Here is a 19,279-nt window from a genome sequence, read left to right on the forward strand (position 1 = left end):
CAAGTTCCATGAATGAAAAATAAAAACAAGAATGCTTTCATTATTTAATAAAATGTCTTCATTGGAAGCAACATTTTTGTAAAAAATTAAAATAAAATAAGAAACACATAGAACTCTTGATAAAACTCCCTGGAATTTTCTGCTAATTGTCATGGTGTACATCTCTTTAAAAACACAATAAAATGTTTCTACTGTTATTAAAAGCATTTGTAGAAATGTGATCAGAAAACTCAAATAATTAAAAAAATATTAGGAATGAACAGACAATAAAAGTCAATGTCTTTATAAAAAATAAGTGCTAAATTGTTTCCTACATTCCAACTAAACTAGATACAACATTTAGTGGTTATATACCCTTTCTCCTAACAAAGAAATATATAGAAATAAAAAGAATGTTCTAGTATCAACTTTAAGTTAATATATACATGAAATAAAAAGAATGCTCTAGTATCAACTTTAAGTTAATATATACACGAGTACATATTCCACAAGAAGTCTGTAAATTCCCTAGGATGAGCTTGAATACTTGTTTTTAAGGGAAGAAACATATTTAAATATTGAAAACACTGAAGTTTAAAAGGGTTAATCAAAACTTAATCATTTGCTGCTTCAGTTAAACAGCTTAAAATGACTTTACAGTATAAAAATATCAGAGGGCCGGGAGTTTGGCCTAGTGGTAGAGTGCTTGCCTAGCATGCACGAAGATTCCTTGGTACCACATACTTAGAAAAAGCCAGAAGTGGTGTTGAGGCTCAAGTGGTAGAGTTCTAGCCTTGAGAAAAATCCAAGGACAGTGCTCAGGCCCTGAGCTTAAGCCCAAGACTGGCAAAAAAAAAAAAGAAGAGTCTCTGATATTGGGGCCGGGAGTTTGGCCTAGTGGTAAAGTGCCTGCCTCGCATGCACAAAGACCCAGGTTCAATTCCTCAGTACCACATACATAGAAAAAGCCAGGAGTGGTGCAGTGGCTCAGGGTAGAACACTAGCCTTGAGGAAAGTCCAAGGACAGTGCTCAGACCCCGAGCTCAAGCCCAGGACTGGAGGAAAAAAAAAATCAGATATAAAAGAACACTGAGTTTTAGAAACACATTTTGGGTTGAAAATGTATCAGAGAGATCATTCATATGGAAATAGTTCCAGTCTCATAGATATATTAGTTCTTTGTGCTCAAACAAAAGTGTATTTATTGTGCATTCCCAGTGGATGGCATCAAGTGCTGTGGTTTGAGTAATGGAGCTCTCTCCAAAATCTGTGCTGAAATATCTGCCCATGGCCACTAATGTTGGACTCATTAGCCTTTGCAAATGTAAGCATATAAATCTGTATTGTTAATAAATTCCCCACTCTCAGGTGTTTTCTGTAGCAGCATATCTGAAGTAAGGCAACAGAGACATACCTTTTACTCTCAGGTCACAGATCAGTAGCTACAGGGTTGGACATTGATCTTCTTGGGTATTTTCATGATTTGGCGGAGGTTGAACGCACGGTCTCTTTGGAGTAGTCCTTAAGGCAGAGGACTGCATGAACACTCTGTAAAGTTTATTAATTAGTCATTGCTTCAGCGACAAACAAACTGAAGATCAAAGAATTTAAGTAACATGCCTAATGTCCCTAGAAAATAGCAGAAGCAAAATTTATTCTGATGAAACGAAGTCCAGGGGCCAGGAGTTTGGCCTAGTGGTAGAATGCTTGCCTAGCATGCTTGAAGACCTGGGTTTGATTCCTTGGCACCACATACAGAGAAAAAGCCAGAAGTGGTGCTGTGGCTCAGGTGAGAAAGTCCAAGGACAGTGCTCAGGCCCTGAGTTCATATCCCAGGACTGGAAAAAAAACAAAAACAACAAATAAAGCTGAGCCGTCAAAAGGCTTTACTCTCATCTTCTTGTGTATCATATCAATGTTATGCTGATCTGATAATATTAGTATTTATCCCTCTGTGATATTTAAAATGCCTTTCAACACATTTACATATTACAAAAGGTATTATATGAATGAGAAGACCTTCCTCTTCTACTCTGCATTTTTGGTGCTTATTTTATTGCAGGAACATAGTGAGCATTGCCTCTGGAAAGTATGGCTCACAACTCACACTTTCTATTTTTAGACAAAGATTTCTCTACTGACCTTTTCTTCAAAGTGTAAATGCATCCATGCAAAAACTGTCCATGGTGACACTGTCGTGTACTAGATACTCAATAAATGTGAGGGAGTATTGTTATTGGGTGAACTCTAATATTTCTTCATGGCTAAGAACTATCTATAATCATTGTTGTTGAAATACTTGAAAACCCTAAAGCAATTACCTACTTAACATGTTCATTTAAAAGAAGAAAAGAAAAACAAACAATATAAATACAACAGTAAGAATTATGCCATGTGCCCCGGAATGATACTCTTTTGACCCTTGGAGAGAACCCAGTCTCTTTAGTACAATCATCTAGCATCTGGCCCCATTTCTCACATTCTTTCACAGATGTGTCTTTCTGAGATTCTGCTTAATAAATGTGTTTCCTACTTGGAATTAAATTTTGTGAGGAAAGGAGTTGTGTCTTTTTTGTTCTTTGTTATATCCGTGGCTGATAATATGCTTCATCCATAGCATTCATTCAGTACGTACTGTCCAGATGAAAAAAGCCAAAGAACTCAACTTCTAGCCTGATAAACAAGTTTCTTGCTTAGCACCTTCTTTTAGATCAAAGTATAATCATTTTGAAAAAAAAACATTTTCTCACTAAGCTGTACTATTATTGTTATAACCTGAACCCTACAGACATTAATTTACAAGTAGCTGATTCATTAAATTCAACACATGTGCATTAAGGGAACAATATAAGCTTTGTCTAATCAAAAATCATAGGTAAGATTTTTTTTTCATTTTCCATTCCTATGTACAGATACAATTACACAGATAATCACAGAAGGATCATTGGTGTCTCAGAAATGTGGTTCTCTTTCAAAATCTAGTTTTTGATTAACTAGTGTTGAAAAATTTTAAAGAAATAAGAAGGAATACAAGTAGAGCAGAGAAATTTTCTAAGGTATTTTCCAGGTGGATATTTATGATTGACCCTGATTTGCTTTAAGTACCTGTAGTTGAAGGAAATTGAGATGAATGCTGATAATGGAAAGCTATCCCATGACTCTTCTAAGAATGGAATATGCCTTTAAAGAGACGAATTACTTCAGAGCTCATGGATTGTTTAACTGCTTGAGTAAACCTTCTAGAAAATGACTATATGACCTTGGATACATCTCTTTACCACATTGCCTCTTGATGTTCACATTTGTAAGATTAGAAAGTCGAATGATCCTTCAGCTTTCTTCCAAATCCCTCATTATTTACTTATGCATTAAAAAATCTCCCTCTGTCCCTGATGGCTTCTGCCATTCCAGCTGCTTGTTTTGCTGGCCTGGTGTCTAGACAGTGGGTCAAGGTGACATTGTTATCAACTGAATGCTGCCCTCGTCCAGCTTTGTTGGTGGCAGTGTGTCATATCATTCGTGGGAAATAATGAGCTCAGAGTGGTTTTTTAATAATCAGACCCATTCTAAAGCAATTAAATCCAAGTTAAATAAAAAAAGCTTTGTATCACTTTGGTCAGGCTGGCAGGGTTGTGGGTGAACATATCGAGTTCAGCCTCCACACAAAATGAGCAATTTGAGAGCCCATGACACCAAGTCTCCTAGAGCTGTAATGAAAATGGCCATGAGTAGGAATAATGTAACTCAGTAGTGTCATTGCCACATAGGCTTCTCAGCTACATCATGGGGGAGATCTAAGCCTATAACAATGAAGACTTCATATCGCCTTCCTCCTGTCTTTACACAGGTTTTATTAGTGCACATTTTTCTTGTGCTTGTCCTGGGGCTTGAACTCTGGGCCTGGGCACTGTCTCTGAGCTCTTCAGCTCAAGGCTACCATCCTACCACTTGAGCCACAGCGCCACTTCCAGTTTTCGGATGGCTAATTGGAGATAAGAGTCTCTCAGACTTTCATGCCTGGACTGGCTTTGAACTGTGAACCTCAGATCTCGGCCTCCTGAATGGCTAGGGTTACAGGCATGAGCCACTCGCGCCTGGCTCACCCCTGAGTTTTTGTGCTCAAGACTAGCACTCTACTACTTGAGCCACAGCCCCACCTCAGGTGTTTTATCTTCTTCTCTTTTTTAATGATCAGTTGGAGAGAGGAGGCTCATATACGTTTTCAGGGGGACTTTGGGGGAATGCTACCCCTCCTTAGTAGCTTGTCTATCACACAAGAGCCACTGGCATCCAGCTTCTTTAGTAGATCTAGGTTCCTGACAGCAAGAATAAGTGGGTGTCTTCATTGTCATCAGAGAATATATACCCAGTAAAGATCCAGAGGGCGCTCGATACTTTCCGAAATTTATTTTCGTGATTCCATCCTTGGTATTTTCAGGTGGCTGACATGTCTTTAAGAAAACTTTCCCTGGGTGCTGGCAGAGCTCACACACACACAACACACACATTTTAATAATTTGGCCCTTCTGACTCCTAAATGATTATTTTAATTATGAAGGCCAGAAAGAAATAAAAGATAGTTCCGATGAGATTGAATTAATATTACTCTGGGGGATTTTTTATTTCTTAGATGCATCTTTGAAATGTAAGTGCTTGGTGTCAGCTCTCATTGTCTTGTGATTTCCCTCTCCCAGTGCACCTCTCCTGTGAACTGGGGAAATGGGTTTACTGAGATTCACTCTGTGGAAGTTTATCTTCAAAGCTGATCTTCGTTATTCAGTCCTGGATAGAAAAGACCCATGTGCTACCATGTGCAGAACAAATGGTCACCTCGTCTCATTTAACATTCACACTTTCTTTAATAGTCCATGATTTATTTCCTATCCTTTTTATAATGAGGCAAAAGTACCTGGATTGACCCCCCACAATCAGTGAGATATATATCAGGAGTAAATACCAGTGTTTAAAGAGAGTTGACAGTAGGTTTTACTGGGTTCGAACTCCAAACATTTTCTAGCTGTCTGACGATGAGCAAGTTTCTTCACCTCTCTGAACTTGTGAAGTATGAATACTGTCTATTACTGGAAGGATTCAGAAAGCCAGTTCATATGTAAAGATTCCTGGTTTACAAAGGATTCTCCCTCGTCCTCTCTTCCCTCGTTAGGCTAATCTAGAGGTTAGTCCATACTTTAGATGCTTATATTTCCTTTCAACAATGACAAATTTATAGAACACTGAAAAAGAGGAAATGAAGAAAAATGATTGTGCAAACTCGCAAGAATTCTTGTCACCCTAAAGTACATAGAAGTACTTCCTAGATTCTATGATTTATTTCAATCTAAAATATGTAGAGGAAAAAAAAAGAAAAGGCCCAGTGAGTGGAAAGTCCCATTAGAGAGCAATAGTGACGGCAATTGAAAGTTCATTTCCATCAATTGTACAGTGGGGAAGGCTGTCCTTCAGGGAAGTGTGTGCCAAGATTTAAGGGATAAATGAATAAGAGAAAAAAATGACACTACTATGCTACAGCACTTTAAATACTTTACATGTAAATACATTTAACCCTCAAAGAAACACTGCAACTATTTCCATCGTGCTGATTAGAGCCAGAGTGGCAAGAAAGTTAGAAATTTACCCAAGATCACAGGGCTAGAAGACAGCTTGAACTATTGAACTTGGGGTCTGCACAGGCCGCACCTTTTCACAATTGTTTTCAGCAAAAAAATTCACACTTGGTGACAAAGGTTAGATAAAAAGAAATACAGATGTGTGGTCTACTGTGTTTCAGGATCTTTCTATACTCCGATATTTCGCAATACCATGTTTCCTGGTTCTCTCAGTCTCGAAGTCATCCAGTGATTTAGAATCACAGATAGAAGTAATCAATCCAAATATCTCCATTTTTTTTAGTATGAAGTTTTAATGATGGTTCAGAAAAAATATTGAGTGAGTAACTTTCTCCAAAAAAAATATATTGACTCGGTGTGGACTGCAAATACTTGGGGAAGGGATGGGAGTACTGGTGAGTTAAATTACGCTATTTTCTATTTTGAAAATGGTAAGTCCCAATTCCAGTCTGATTATAAAGATACATGTGCCCAAATGGCTGAGCAGCAATACAAAACAAGAAAGGCAAAGGGTGTATAGCTAAAGGCATGCAACAGGCTCTAAGAGAAAAATCTCAGAGATACTCAGAGTGACAATAAGGAGCAGTTGACTGGAAACTGATGTTCTTTTCAGTCATCTTAGTCTTTGGCTCTGGGTTTGAGGATACGTGTGAACTCGGTGTAATTGAAATTGCCCTTTATGTCGATCGGGGCTTTTCCATACAGCTTCTCCACTTCCTCATCTGTGAAGCCACCGCCCACGGCTGTCAGCAGCTCCCTCAGGAAATCCTCCTGTATGGGGCCAGTGGCTTCCTCATCAAAGCAAGCAAGAACATGTCTGATGACATCTTCAGGTGTGGGCCATTTAACTTCTCTCCAGCAAGGTGAAGTTGATGGGGCCTGGAGCCTCATTCATCCTGACTTCCAGGTACTCATTAGCTGGCTGTGTCCTCCAATCAGGCAAGGATAACGTGGGAAAAATCTTCCACATCCTTGAAGCCATCTCGGTGCTGGTCAGTCATGTGGACGATCTCTTTGAACTCCTGGATCTGCCATCAGGCTCTGAGAGTGCTTCTTGGTGGTTTTGGTCTTCACTTTTTGTTGGACATGGTGATGGTTAAATCCCTGCACAGCTGCAAGAATCCCAACTCTTTGGTGAACCCACAGATAGCACCATCCTTCTCCAAGGAGTTCAGGTTCTTGTGACTCTTCCTGCTGAGGGAAGCAGATGTGCTTTGTCTACTGTGCTGAATCTAAAAGAGCACCTATTCCTGTTCTAGGCAGCCTTCTTATCACCAGTGCTTGGGTCAAGAGATGCATGAGATGATAAATTTATTCTACTAATAATTTTTTCACCTTGTCCAAACCCAAGCCATACTCGAATCATCTGTCATGGAAGAAATATGAAAAAAAAAACAAAGAACAAACAAGAAAAACACTGACATCTACAGAGGCCACTTCCAGCCCCTGCAGGTCAGGATGAACTGATTAATAGCTAAACATCACTTCCCTCTGGCTCTCCAATTTCTTTTTTTTAATGTATAGCGGGGTTACAGTTATATTCTCCAGATAGAAGGTGCATTACTTCTCACACATTGATACCCCTTCTCATGTTTTTATTCCCCTTTCCCTCCCCTCAACTTTCCCCTCCCTTTCTCTTGCTTATTTCAAATAAATTGAATAAACATAGATACAATAGACCAGGTAACAAAGTCTGATACTGTAACAACATGGCCTTCTATTTTCTTATCTGTGCAATGATCTTTGCTAAGTAACTTGACAAACATTCCCTGGGCTATCACTTAGCAGCATCTAATTTCATGTGGATGCATTTGTTTCTGTCACAAAGACTGAAAAGACCTCCTCTCCACCTGCTTATACTTCTTGCGAGCTTCTTGGTTCACCCTTGAACAGGGAACATTCAAGCCACTGGGATCCAGTGGTGAGAAGTATGGCTAAGGTGCAATATTCAAATGGCTATCCAATTATTCCCCATTCTGGAGAAGTTCACACAAACCCTGAGTCGGTTATACTTCAGCTTCCTTCACAGTACAGAAGATTGTTCCATGAAAAATTCATCAGTTTTGGGGGTCTCAATTGCTCCCTTCCCCTGCCCCTGAGGCATCATAACTCCCCCTGAAAAGGCAGTGAATTGAATCTGTACTGAAGAATGCATCCCTGAACAGTCCATCTTGGCAAGACAGGAGGTAGGCTATGCAATTGCTTCTTTGGGACGTTCTGCATGGCATTACCTGTCTCTGTTTTTGTTTGCAGCAGTAAAATGAAGAAAGGCTGTTAACAGATGGTGCGAAATGGAGGTTCATTTGAATTATATGCTAACATACATGGAGCAGAATTTAAAGCCTTTCACTTATGCTTTTGTGCACAGCAACAACTCGGTGGGTTATAGCTGCGGTGCATTTGGAAGCAAGGAGAAATCGCTCCTTTATGAGGCAGGCTTGATGGAAGCCCTCTGTATACTTGCCTAATGAAGTCATGGCTCATGCTTCTCAGGGAATGCATTTCATTTGCTTCAATTCTTTCAACACTATTGAGCTCTGTGTTCAATGCTGAGAATATAAACATAAAAAAAGTGATTCTTGTCCTCATGAAACTCAACATTTGGTAGAGGAGAGGAGCAAATAAACAGGTTCTGAGTACAGAATAGTAAATGTTATGAAAAAGGCCTTTTAGAAGCCAGGGATGGCACAAAGGTTGAAATGACAGGCAGGAATTGCTGAAAGAGACAACAGGTACATTTTAGAAAAGTAAGGTGGAATCTGACTACAGCAGAGGCTATTATTGTACTTCATGGAAAGAGACAGGCGCATGCAAAGATACAGAAGATGTGGCTGAGAGATGACTGGCTGAGGATTTTTTTTATGCTAACTACAATGATGGGAAAGGAAGCTAAAGAGGGTGAGCAGGAGAAGTGAGAGGTGGCCCAGAGAGGGGGTGAAATACAGTGGTCTTTGTGAGGGTGAGAACTGGGCCCCTGGGCATACTTTGGGAGGTACAACGGGAAGCCTGGGCATATAAGTCATTTGTGGAAGGTTAGGGTGAGAGTTGGGAGAGTTTGGAATGCCCTGTGGGTCTGGGCTCTGCAACTATGTTTGTACAATAACTCTCCCTCCCAGGGTCAGTCTCCCTCGGACATACTCTTATCCAGTTCAGGCTTTGCAACACACTTAGAAAAACATCCCTCTTTCTGTAAAATGGGTCTATGAATTGAAGAGTAATTTAATTTTCAGAGAAAAGTATTTGGAAGCCCTCAAACTTATTCATATGTGTGAAATTGCATTCTGAAATTCCTGACTCCTATATTTTGCTTTCTTTGGGACTAGGGGCACAGAGAAGAATGTAACTCATAAACTCTTTCACACGTCAAAACACCAGTGCGTGATTCCTTTTTAAAGAGTTTAGTTTTCTCCTTACTGATTTCCCTGAAGACTGAGTTGTTTGTGTCAAGGCAGGAAGAATTCAGTGCTGTTGTGTTTCCTTCATGAGAATCTCACAGGGACATAGTCTATCATAAATAACCGTTCACATTCCATATCTAAGGCTGACCAACATGATGATTTGATACACGGCCTTGAGCATGTCCACCCTGCTCTGTAAGGAGCCACATGTTGTGGTTTTCTTTTCCCTGCCAGTCACATCAGAACTGTCTACTCAGAGTTCTTTCTACAATTGATAAGATTTGGCCACATGGTAAAGATCAAGGGAAGAATTCGAAGATTCCCTAATTGTCTGAAAGGGCTGAGATTACTTTCTAGCTGGTTGAATGACATCTTAACATTCGCTAGTTAATTGTCTCGAAAGTGGTGACAAGCCCACTTAAGGTTAATGATCACTCAGTCCTTGAAACAACTTGGACACATTCTCCAATGGTACCAATTTAGTACGTTCTAAGACAAGTGTAGCAAACTTTTTAGATTCCTGCTGATACAATTCGACCAATGTAGATGTGTCTGTATGTTTCTTATACTACATGCTTGGAAAATCCATAATTATTATGATTACAAGCTAATTCTAATTAACCAATGCCCAATGGTAATGGTTTAAGTGAAAAATTTTTGGAGTTTCTACTAGGTATCTCTTTCTTTTGTCAGTAAAAAGTCAAATATTGAGAGAATGTGAAAGGATCAAGTAGCATGTGATGAGCATGGGAAAAATACAAGCAATATTTCAGGAAAATGGCACCTGGGCAGTTGGAGAGAAAGATTTCCAAAACTAAGTATTCTCTAATTAAAACAAATCTGTTTATAAAACTAGAATTAAGCCAGAGAAATGTACACAACAATTTATGTGTGTCTAGCCAGGACAAGAGAATTTAATCATCACATTTAAGTCAATAATGATAATTAAACTCTGTAACATTGTTATTTTCCAATAATAATAATAATTCCCCTGGACATATGTATTGCTCTTCATGGCTTTATAAATTCTTTGTTATTTCCAATTTGCCAGAGAAGAGAGTCTTCTCGACAGAGATGAATAACTCTAATAAATTCAAGAGACAAGATAGTTTCTTGACTAAGAGTTCAAGTCTCAATTTATTCTAGTTTACTTTCTTTAAAAGAGAATCATCATCACTAACTAATTCACTCCAGGATTATGAAAATTATAGGAGATGGCATAACCATGTACTCATCACGATGTCTGACACATGTTCAATATTCCACGAAGCAGGATGATGGGACTGATACATTTTTAAAAGTTAAAGTCACACATGCTTGAAGTGGTGTAACTAAGTATGCACGTTCAAGGGAGAGGTAGCTCCTATGCCAATGTCTGTTGAGACCTCTCTTGCTTCCCATCCGTTCTATGACACCTTTTATTTCTTCATTCTGTTTTACATTTAGCATTCTTGATAATAAAATGTATAAAATTTGTAATATTAATTTCACAACAGTCACGACTTTTACAAGCTTATAGCTTATAATTATGTACCAACACAGACAAGCAAGGCTTGGATGTAAATTTCAAACTCGGAAAAATAAATGCCAAGAAATAAGTACTTACAAATGAGGTGGTGGGTGAGACAAAGAGAAGGGCAGATAGCTGAAGAGGAGACTGTGAAGGTGGAGGGAGGAAAAATACAGTCAAGAATCCAATGTGTATCCTATGAAATTAAGAAGAGTGAAGGAAGAGATGGGTGGAGAAGAATGGGGTGAGAATGTCAAAAAAAAGAGGTGACATTACATGTCAACTCCTTCGTAAAATCACTTAAGGAGATTTAATTTTTTAAGCAATGTAAAATGTATAGAGACAAAATTCATCTAAAATAGCATATAAATACACAAAAAGCAACAAGAAAATAAAGGATCTTTGAGTCTCTTGCAGTTTTCAGACAGACAAGTCTATTCAAAAAGAAAAAATATTTGGGGCCAGGAGTTTGGCCTAGTGGTAGAGTGCTTACACGAAGACCCAGGTTCAATTCCTTAGTACAATATATATAGAAAAAGCTGGAAGTGGTGCTGTGGCTCCAGTGGTAGAGCTCTAGCCTTGAGAAAGCCCAAGGACAGTGCTCAAGGCCCAGGACTGGCAAAAAAAAAGAAAAGTATTTGCATTTCTTCCATCCACATATTCAGTTTCAATATCTGAAAATATGTATACTATGAAGGAACTGGAGGAACTGAACCACTGCATTTCACTTCTGGTTTCCTTTATACACAGTCACTCATGTATATTGCACGCTCTCTACTTTTTATTTATTTATTTTGCCTAAGAAACAGTGTAAAGATTTTTTTTCTCTCTTTCTACCTTTTATAAGAGAGTTTTTGGTAAAGAGAGGATAAACCTTTCAAGTGACAAAAATCATTGTATATTTATTTAGTTAACTTTTCTTTCTATTAGACATGAATACCTTGCTGATAAGACTTATACTTGACGTCATTTATATGCAGTAGAATTTATGGCCTAGGTTGTTATGAAAATCTTCAGAGAAAAATTTGAAGATATTTCAGTATTGCATGTGGATATTCAGCCCTTCAAAGCTTGCTTCTAGTAATGGGTTCAAGTCTAATTTTCAAAGATTGAGTCAAAGTCTGGCATCTAATGATTAGGGTTCAATGTCAGCCTAGGCAAAAAAAAGCCTATGGGAAAAGAAAAGAGCTAACCATAGTTCCATATAGCCAAAACTGTGTTCTTCATCTGTCTCTCCCTTTTTCCCACCTTTCCCTCTTCCTCCTTCTCTCTCCCTACTCCTCCTCTTTTCTTTTTTATATATTTTTATTGTAATTAATAGAAGGGTTACATTATATTCACCAGATAGAAGGTGCATTACTTCACATACATTGATACCCTTTCTCATGTCTTGGTCCCCATTTCTCTCCCCTCACCTACACCCCTCACCTTGTTTTCCTCCCTTCCCTAACCTATTTCAAATAACCAAAACTGCATATATACAATATATCAGATAACAAGGTGAAATACTGTAACTATAAGAGATAACCAAGGGACAGCAAAAGAGATGAGAGATAACATAGAACATTAAGGACAAATAATCACTCATTATATGGCTTTTGTTTCTATACCCTGGAGGTCCTTTCATTTAGTGTCATACTATATAGCCTTATGTATCTAGTTCCTCCTCTTTTCTTACCTCCTTTCTCTTCCTCTCCTCCTCCCCCTCCTTCCTCTCCCTTCCATTATCTATTGAGTCTTATTCGTGATCCCTCTCAAGTATGTGTTTTCAAGAGTGTCCCTGTGTTTTCCGTGTACATCAAGAATATATATAGGACTGAAATAAGAAATGCCTTCTTCCAAAATTTGTTTTTGAACCTTGACTCCTCAAGTGAAGCAGTGTTGGTAGAAGGGATTGGGGTGGGTATTTGGGCTATGAAGGGGAAGCAGGGTCTCCTAACAGTGGGAAATGCTGTGTGGGTGGATTAGTTTCCTACTAGATCTGTCCACTTTTTCTCACTCACAGGAGCCCCTTTCCCTTCCACATCTTCCCTTGAGTTGAGGAAGCATCATCCCTCACCAGATGTGGCCACTGATTTTGAAGTTCTCAGACTCCAAAATCAAAAGCCAGAATAAGGCTGGGTGCTGGTGGCTTATACCTGTAATCCTACCTACTCAGCAGGCTGCGATCTGAAGACTGTAGTTTAAATCCAGCCTTGAATGGGAAATCTATTCGACTTAATCTCTCATTACCATGGAGCTGTAACTCAAGTGGTAGAATGCTAGCCTTGGGCAAAAAAGAATTCTCAAAGACCACTGGGCCCAAATTTCAAGACCTAGCATCAGTATGCACACACACACACACACACACACACACACACACACACACACACACGCACACGCACACACACACACACACGCACACACACACACACACACACACACACACACACACACACATTTTTTTCTTTTATAAATTAGTCCATGTCAAGCATTCTGTTATAGTAAAGAAGATGGTGTTAAGGTCACAAGTGAAATGTCTTAGGAAAACATGAGACATGTCTACCCCTGTCTATTAAGCTCTAGTCTGTCACTCTGCCTTAATGAAGAACATGATCTTGATCCCCAGACTTGAAAAAGTCGTCCAAAATTATGATAAGTTTCCATCCAGATGTTGAGAAGATGATCTCTTGCACCTGCAGCCTCTTTCCCTTTAAGGGATTCCTGGAGGGATATTATAGATTTTTTTCCCAGGGTGATTCTAGATTTTAGATGGTTTCCAAGGCATTCTCCTAGATGGTTTCTTAGTTCATCATATGTCAGGAATGAGCACTATTACTTGCTCTCAGAAAACCCATAGGCACTCATTACTACCTTTCTCAAATCAGATCTTACCAACTCCACTTTTTCTCTGTCCTTCCAACTTTGCCTTGGAAAGAACTACTGCCACCTCTGGAAAGTGAGATTTCTTAGTTTTATCTACTGACCTAATCATAGTCTATGTTGGTTTATAACCACCCCCACAGTGCTCTCACACACATGTGATACTGTATATAAAATTATTGCAGTTACTGCATTGTAATTGTCAGGATCCTCAGGCTGAGCAAGGAATACCCTTGAAGTGAATTATAACTTCCAGCCCTCAACTACTGAGGAGAGTTGTACTCATAGAGAGATAAGAGCAAAATTAGGAAGACAAATTGTAGTAACATGGGAAGACATTTGCATCCTGCCAATGCATGTCCATCTCTGTGTCTAGTTATTACTAAACTTGGTTCTTAAAGTGTGAGCCTGGATGGAAATAAAATGTGCTCCTCCTGGTGGCAGGCCGTGGGCAAAGACACTGGAGCCTCCTGAAATAGGAAATGCTCACTTTCTCTCAGGAACATAACAAGTTTGTCTCACATGGCTTCTTATTCTATTGTCTACTATTAAAGGAAATGGGAGAGAAATGTTTTCTGTATGCTCAGATTTATTTTTACCGTGTTTCAATGGCATGGCTTCGAAAAGTAGAATCAATACTGAGCATGAAGAAAATAGAGAATGATGACCCTTTCTCTGTTATAATAGAAAGAACATCTTATTATTTGTATCATGAAAAAACTTGGAGTAAATGACACTGCTAGGCAAGCCAAATACAGAAAGATAAATGCTGCAAGTTTTCATTTATATTTTAAATCTAAAGTAAAACATACATAAACAGAGAGTAGAAAAATGGGGGCCATGTAGTGGAAGGAGTGAAAAATTTATCAGTACTGGTACTGATGAAAGATAGCTATGAAAGATAACTTCTGCATAAATATATATGCATATATACATATACACATATACATACATACATTCACACACACACACACATATACCAGTGTAACTACAGTTAGCAACAATATTCTGTCACATACTTGAAATTTGCCAACAGAGTAGACAGTGAGTGTTCTGTCTTCTGCACCCGTCCACAAGTGGTAAATTTAGGGCTTCATAGAATGTATTACCTTGATTGTGAGACTATTTCACAATTTATATATGCATTTGTTTTTTAAAAATCATATTATATATCTTAAATATATGTGATTCTATTTCACAGTTTTTCTCAATTAAGTTAGAAATAAGCATATGTTAAGTGAATGAAAAAAATTATCTACTAAAAAGACTTAAGTAGAAGATGTCAGATTCTTTTCTTTAAATTTTATTTTTGTTAGAGTAATGAATACAGGGATTACAGTTACATTCATAAGATAGTGAGTACATTACTTCTTGAACATTGTTACCCCTTCCTATTTTTCTCCCACTTTCCGTCCCCCCACCCCTCCCAAGTAGTAAAGTTAATTTCTAACACATTGTCTTGTGACATTGGTTTACCCAATGTCTCGTCGTGTTGTTTTTCCCCTTTCCTTCACAAATTCAAATGAAGAAATAAACATATATACAATTTACCAGATACTAAAGTCAGATACAGTAACAACAGGGATTAACCATAAGGGGAAAAAAAGACGTCACATAGTACATTAAAAAACAACAAACAAAAAGATAAACCTCATTTCCATATCCTGGAGTTCATTTCACTTAGTCTCATCCTACATAGCCATATATACATAGCTTTTGAGCTATTGTGATCCCCTGCCTAGAGAATCCTAGGTGTGTACTAATTATTACAAAAGAGGGAAACCAAGGAGCCTATGTTTCTTTGGGCCTCCAAACCATCAAATTCCTTTGCGCTTTCAAACCTGTGTCTTTCATTTGTCAGTACCAGAGCGTCCAGTCTTGTTATATTGACCATGCAACTTTGCTGACTTAAAATTGGCAGAATCATCAAAAGTGCTACAATTCTCTCTGGAAGATTCGAATGCAGTTCACTGCCCCGCTGCCTGCTTGTAAAATGCTACAAAAAGACTGTGTTGAGAAGCCATCCCGAGGCCACAGTGCATGCTGGCATCCACACCTTTACTTGTCTGCGTGATGTTTGACACTTTTGAAGATATTTGAGTTTCAGAAGATGACAAACCTTGAGTGAGAAGCATAAAATATACTCAAGTTGGACAGCCATTTAATCAGGTTGGCAGGGTTCCTACAGCTCCATACCTGCTGCAAGCGTCCAGCTCTCCAATTGCTACATCAGGAAAGCATAGCTGTAAAACAGAGCCCAGTCCTTTGTGGATTTATGATGATTGACCTCTAAACTTGGGTGTTCCAGGCAATAGCAACCTAATTTTCTTTTTACGTTAATGCTGCTATCTACAATGCAGGGTTAAGTGATTCAAAAGGGTAATTGAATTTTCAGAGTCACAAAGGTCAGATAAATAAATATTTAGTCTGAGATACTACCAAGGTAACATTGATAGTCTAATGTATGTGAATAGATAAAGTTCCTTTAGTGTATTTTATTAGATATTTGAAACAAAAAATATAAGCTTACATTAACCCATTAAACAACTTGGATCTACTTAACTGAGATAATAGCTTATTTTAAATTTGTTTCCTTTCATACTTTACTTTTAAAGCTCTTAAGATATTGAACATGGTATCTGATATATTGAATTTATTTGTATTTGGATATTTGAAATTTGATAGGGAAGGGGGGAAAACCAAGACGGGTAAGGGGTGTGAGGGGGGGAGGGAAATGGGTACCAAGACATGTGGAAGGGTATCAATGTATGTGAATTAATGCACCTTCTATCTGGCAAATATCATGTAACCCTTTTACTAATTACAATAAAAAATAAAAATAAAAAAAGATATTGAACATGGTTTATATAGAGAGAGTGCAAGAAGCTTGAAAACAGGAATTCTGTATTTTGTTCAGTGTCACCTGCACAACAGTGGAATAGATAGAATTGCAATGGGCATTTTTCTGAGTGTGTAATCAATTGTAATACGTGTCACAATGGGATATGACAGGAATTGGGATGAACCTGATACTCTATAGCAGCTCACAATTTAAATAGAAGTGCGATTGAAAACATTTGTGCTTTAGATTTGATAAAATCCATCAAATATAATATGCATATATGCATATATAATACTCCCTTTTTAATATTCCTTTTTCAAAAAGAGCCATTATTCAAAAAATATTTTACCCTGAACATTTTTGTTTAAGAGTGTTTCATAGTCATTTTCCAAAGTCAATGTTTCAGACCTAAGTCATTTCTTTTTAATACATGGCAGAAGTGGATCAGAATTTTATCCTTTCTTTTTTTGTGAACATGTTGGATGCTTTTGCTTTTTTTTCATTCCAAATAATGTCACAGTAATTTTTTTGTGTGTATCTTTAGGTAGTATAAATTCTGTATCTCTGGGAAGGGTTATTTCATGTGAGTGATGACTTTAATGTCAGGTAGTTTCATGCAGTTCATATTCTTAGTAGCAGCATGAGAACACATTGATTCCCTTCCATTCTTTTAAACCCAGCCTGTGGCATTATTATCTTAATGATTAACAGACAGTATGGTGGCTTTAGAAAGATAGCTTTGCAAAGCCATCTTTACAAGCAAAGCTTTGCAAAGATATTGTGGAAGGGAAATGGAATCACAGAAATAGCAGGATAAAAGGATGAACACACACAGCACTGATGTTGGAAATGAACTTGGCAACTTAGAGGGTGGGGGATGTGAGTAGAGCAGGGAGGGGGTATTGGGTAACTGTTTACAAACACATTACCTTGCTTATGTAACCCTTTTGCTCATCACATTTTCAATACAGATTTTTAAAGCTATGTAAAATTCCAGTGATTGTAAATAAAGAACTAATTCAGTTCATAGAATACAGCCAAACAGCTAAAAGACACCAGAGTAAGGGACCAAAGAAGACACAGATAAACAAATTACTGGACTTAGGAGAGTCATGCAAGACATTGTAAAGTCATTTAATAGAGATAGGTATCATGAGAAATGACCAAAATGAAGATAAAATGAGGAAAAATAAAGTAGAAAATCGCACTAATGTAGTAGGTGATGTAGAAGACAGAAATTCAAGGATTAAGATAAAGTAGGTAGAGTAGAAAAGGTAAAAGAATATGAAAATAATCAAGAATAAAGTAATTCACAAGATAGTTCTCAATTTAAAATCAATTTAGGCAATGATGAAGAAGAGATGATAGTAGCTATAAAACGGAATAGCAATAGAAAACTTCCCAGTTCTAGAGACAATGAAGCTCATCCAGGTTCAGAATACTCAGCAAAAGAGAACAGAGAAGAACCTCTCTGTGAAACATTATAGACAAAACAATAAGCTAAGAGAATATTGAAAGCTTCAAGAACATTTGCTTGGTGAGATTTAAATGAAACTATGGACAAATCAGATGTAGCAGCCATCTACATAATATTTTAACCACACTTCCTTGCCAGAATGAAACACTCCCCAAATTGTTCATATTCTAGCATATAAACTATCAGCAAGTATAAAAAAATGGAAATAATCCTCTGTATCTTGTCAGATCATACTAAAATGAGAGATTAACAACAACAAAAATTATGGGAAACATTAGAATTCATTGAGACTGAGCAGCACATTGCTTGCTCTAAACGATGAGAGTAACATTGAATAGATAACAGTTAATCCAGTCATATAACCCCATGAGACTGAACACATAACTACTATCAAGTTTATAGCTCTGAGTGCCTTCATCAGTAAAATAGAGTGATCATGAATAAATACCCTAATAATGTACTTCATATCCTTAGAAATATAAGAATAAAACAATACTAATGTCAGTGGGCAGAAAGAAATAATAAAAATTATGGCATAATAAAAACTATGATGAAAATCCATAGAGAACAAGAAATGAACCAATAAAATAAAATGTGGTTATTTGAAATGATGAAAAAGAAACTGAAGATGACCTCAACTATGCTGACCAGAATGAAGAAAAATAACCCATGTAAGCAAAATTCAGGTTGCAAATAAGAATATCACAACAAATAGAAGGGAAACAAAAAAAATGCTGAAGAAATATTTGGCAAATCTTTCTGATTCAAGAGACCACCTGTTTGAATAAATAAAGTCGTAAGACTAAAACATATGAAGAATAACCCAACAAATATCACTAATAATGAATAAAGGTTTTTGTTTTAAATTTATGTGGAACTCTGAAAGCAGAATCAAAGTTCCTTGAGTAGAAATGGTGAATCTGTAGGACAGATGAGATCCTGTATGAACTACTACCGAAGCATTACCACCGGCCAAAAGATACATGATGTAAGTATAAATGTTAAACTCTGTAAATAAAAGGTGCAAGTTCTTCAGGATGTCACAGAACAAAGGAATACTTCTTAACAAACACTTCTTAGAGGGCTTGCTGAATGGGAATGATTGAGCTTGCTTGTGTTCCATAGATGTCAGTGGCTTCCTGAAATCAGAACAATTCCATTTTAGCTCTGGAATACTTCTGTTGGCCTTTGAGAAGGTTTTATCAGTAAAGATGGTGGTTCACTTGTTTTAACCTCCTAGGGTTATTTTTTCTTCACTGTTTAATGTGAAATTTATTTTTCAAAAAAAGTCCAAGTACAGAGGGTTCATATCTCAAGTCAATGGCATCTTTAAAAGTTAGAGAGACAGTAATATATATATAGACAAAGAATTATACATTAAAAGTCCTTAATAAAATCTTTGCAACCCTTCCACAGCTAGTCAGTAAATTCATACACTATGATCAAGCACACTTTGTCAATTGGATTCAGACTAATTGTGATTAGTTTTCAAGGAGAAGCAGAGGCTAATGACCCAGCCTGGGGAGATGAATGAGACAAGAGGCATCATGGTTTCCAGGATGAATTTCTAAGGCTTTGAATTCT

General features: G+C 37.6%; 1 pseudogene; it reads right to left on the bottom strand.

Annotated features, from left to right (window-relative positions):
• Positions 1 to 6,215: 6,215 nt before the first annotated feature.
• LOC150059253 (myosin regulatory light chain 12B pseudogene) lies at positions 6,216 to 6,501 on the bottom strand (annotated as a pseudogene).
• Positions 6,502 to 19,279: the final 12,778 nt, after the last annotated feature.

The sequence above is a fragment of the Megascapheus bottae genome, chromosome 9 (assembly GCF_031878675.1).
Source record: "Megascapheus bottae isolate mThoBot1 chromosome 9, mThoBot2.hap1, whole genome shotgun sequence".
NCBI classification, from domain to species: domain Eukaryota; kingdom Metazoa; phylum Chordata; class Mammalia; order Rodentia; family Geomyidae; genus Megascapheus; species Megascapheus bottae.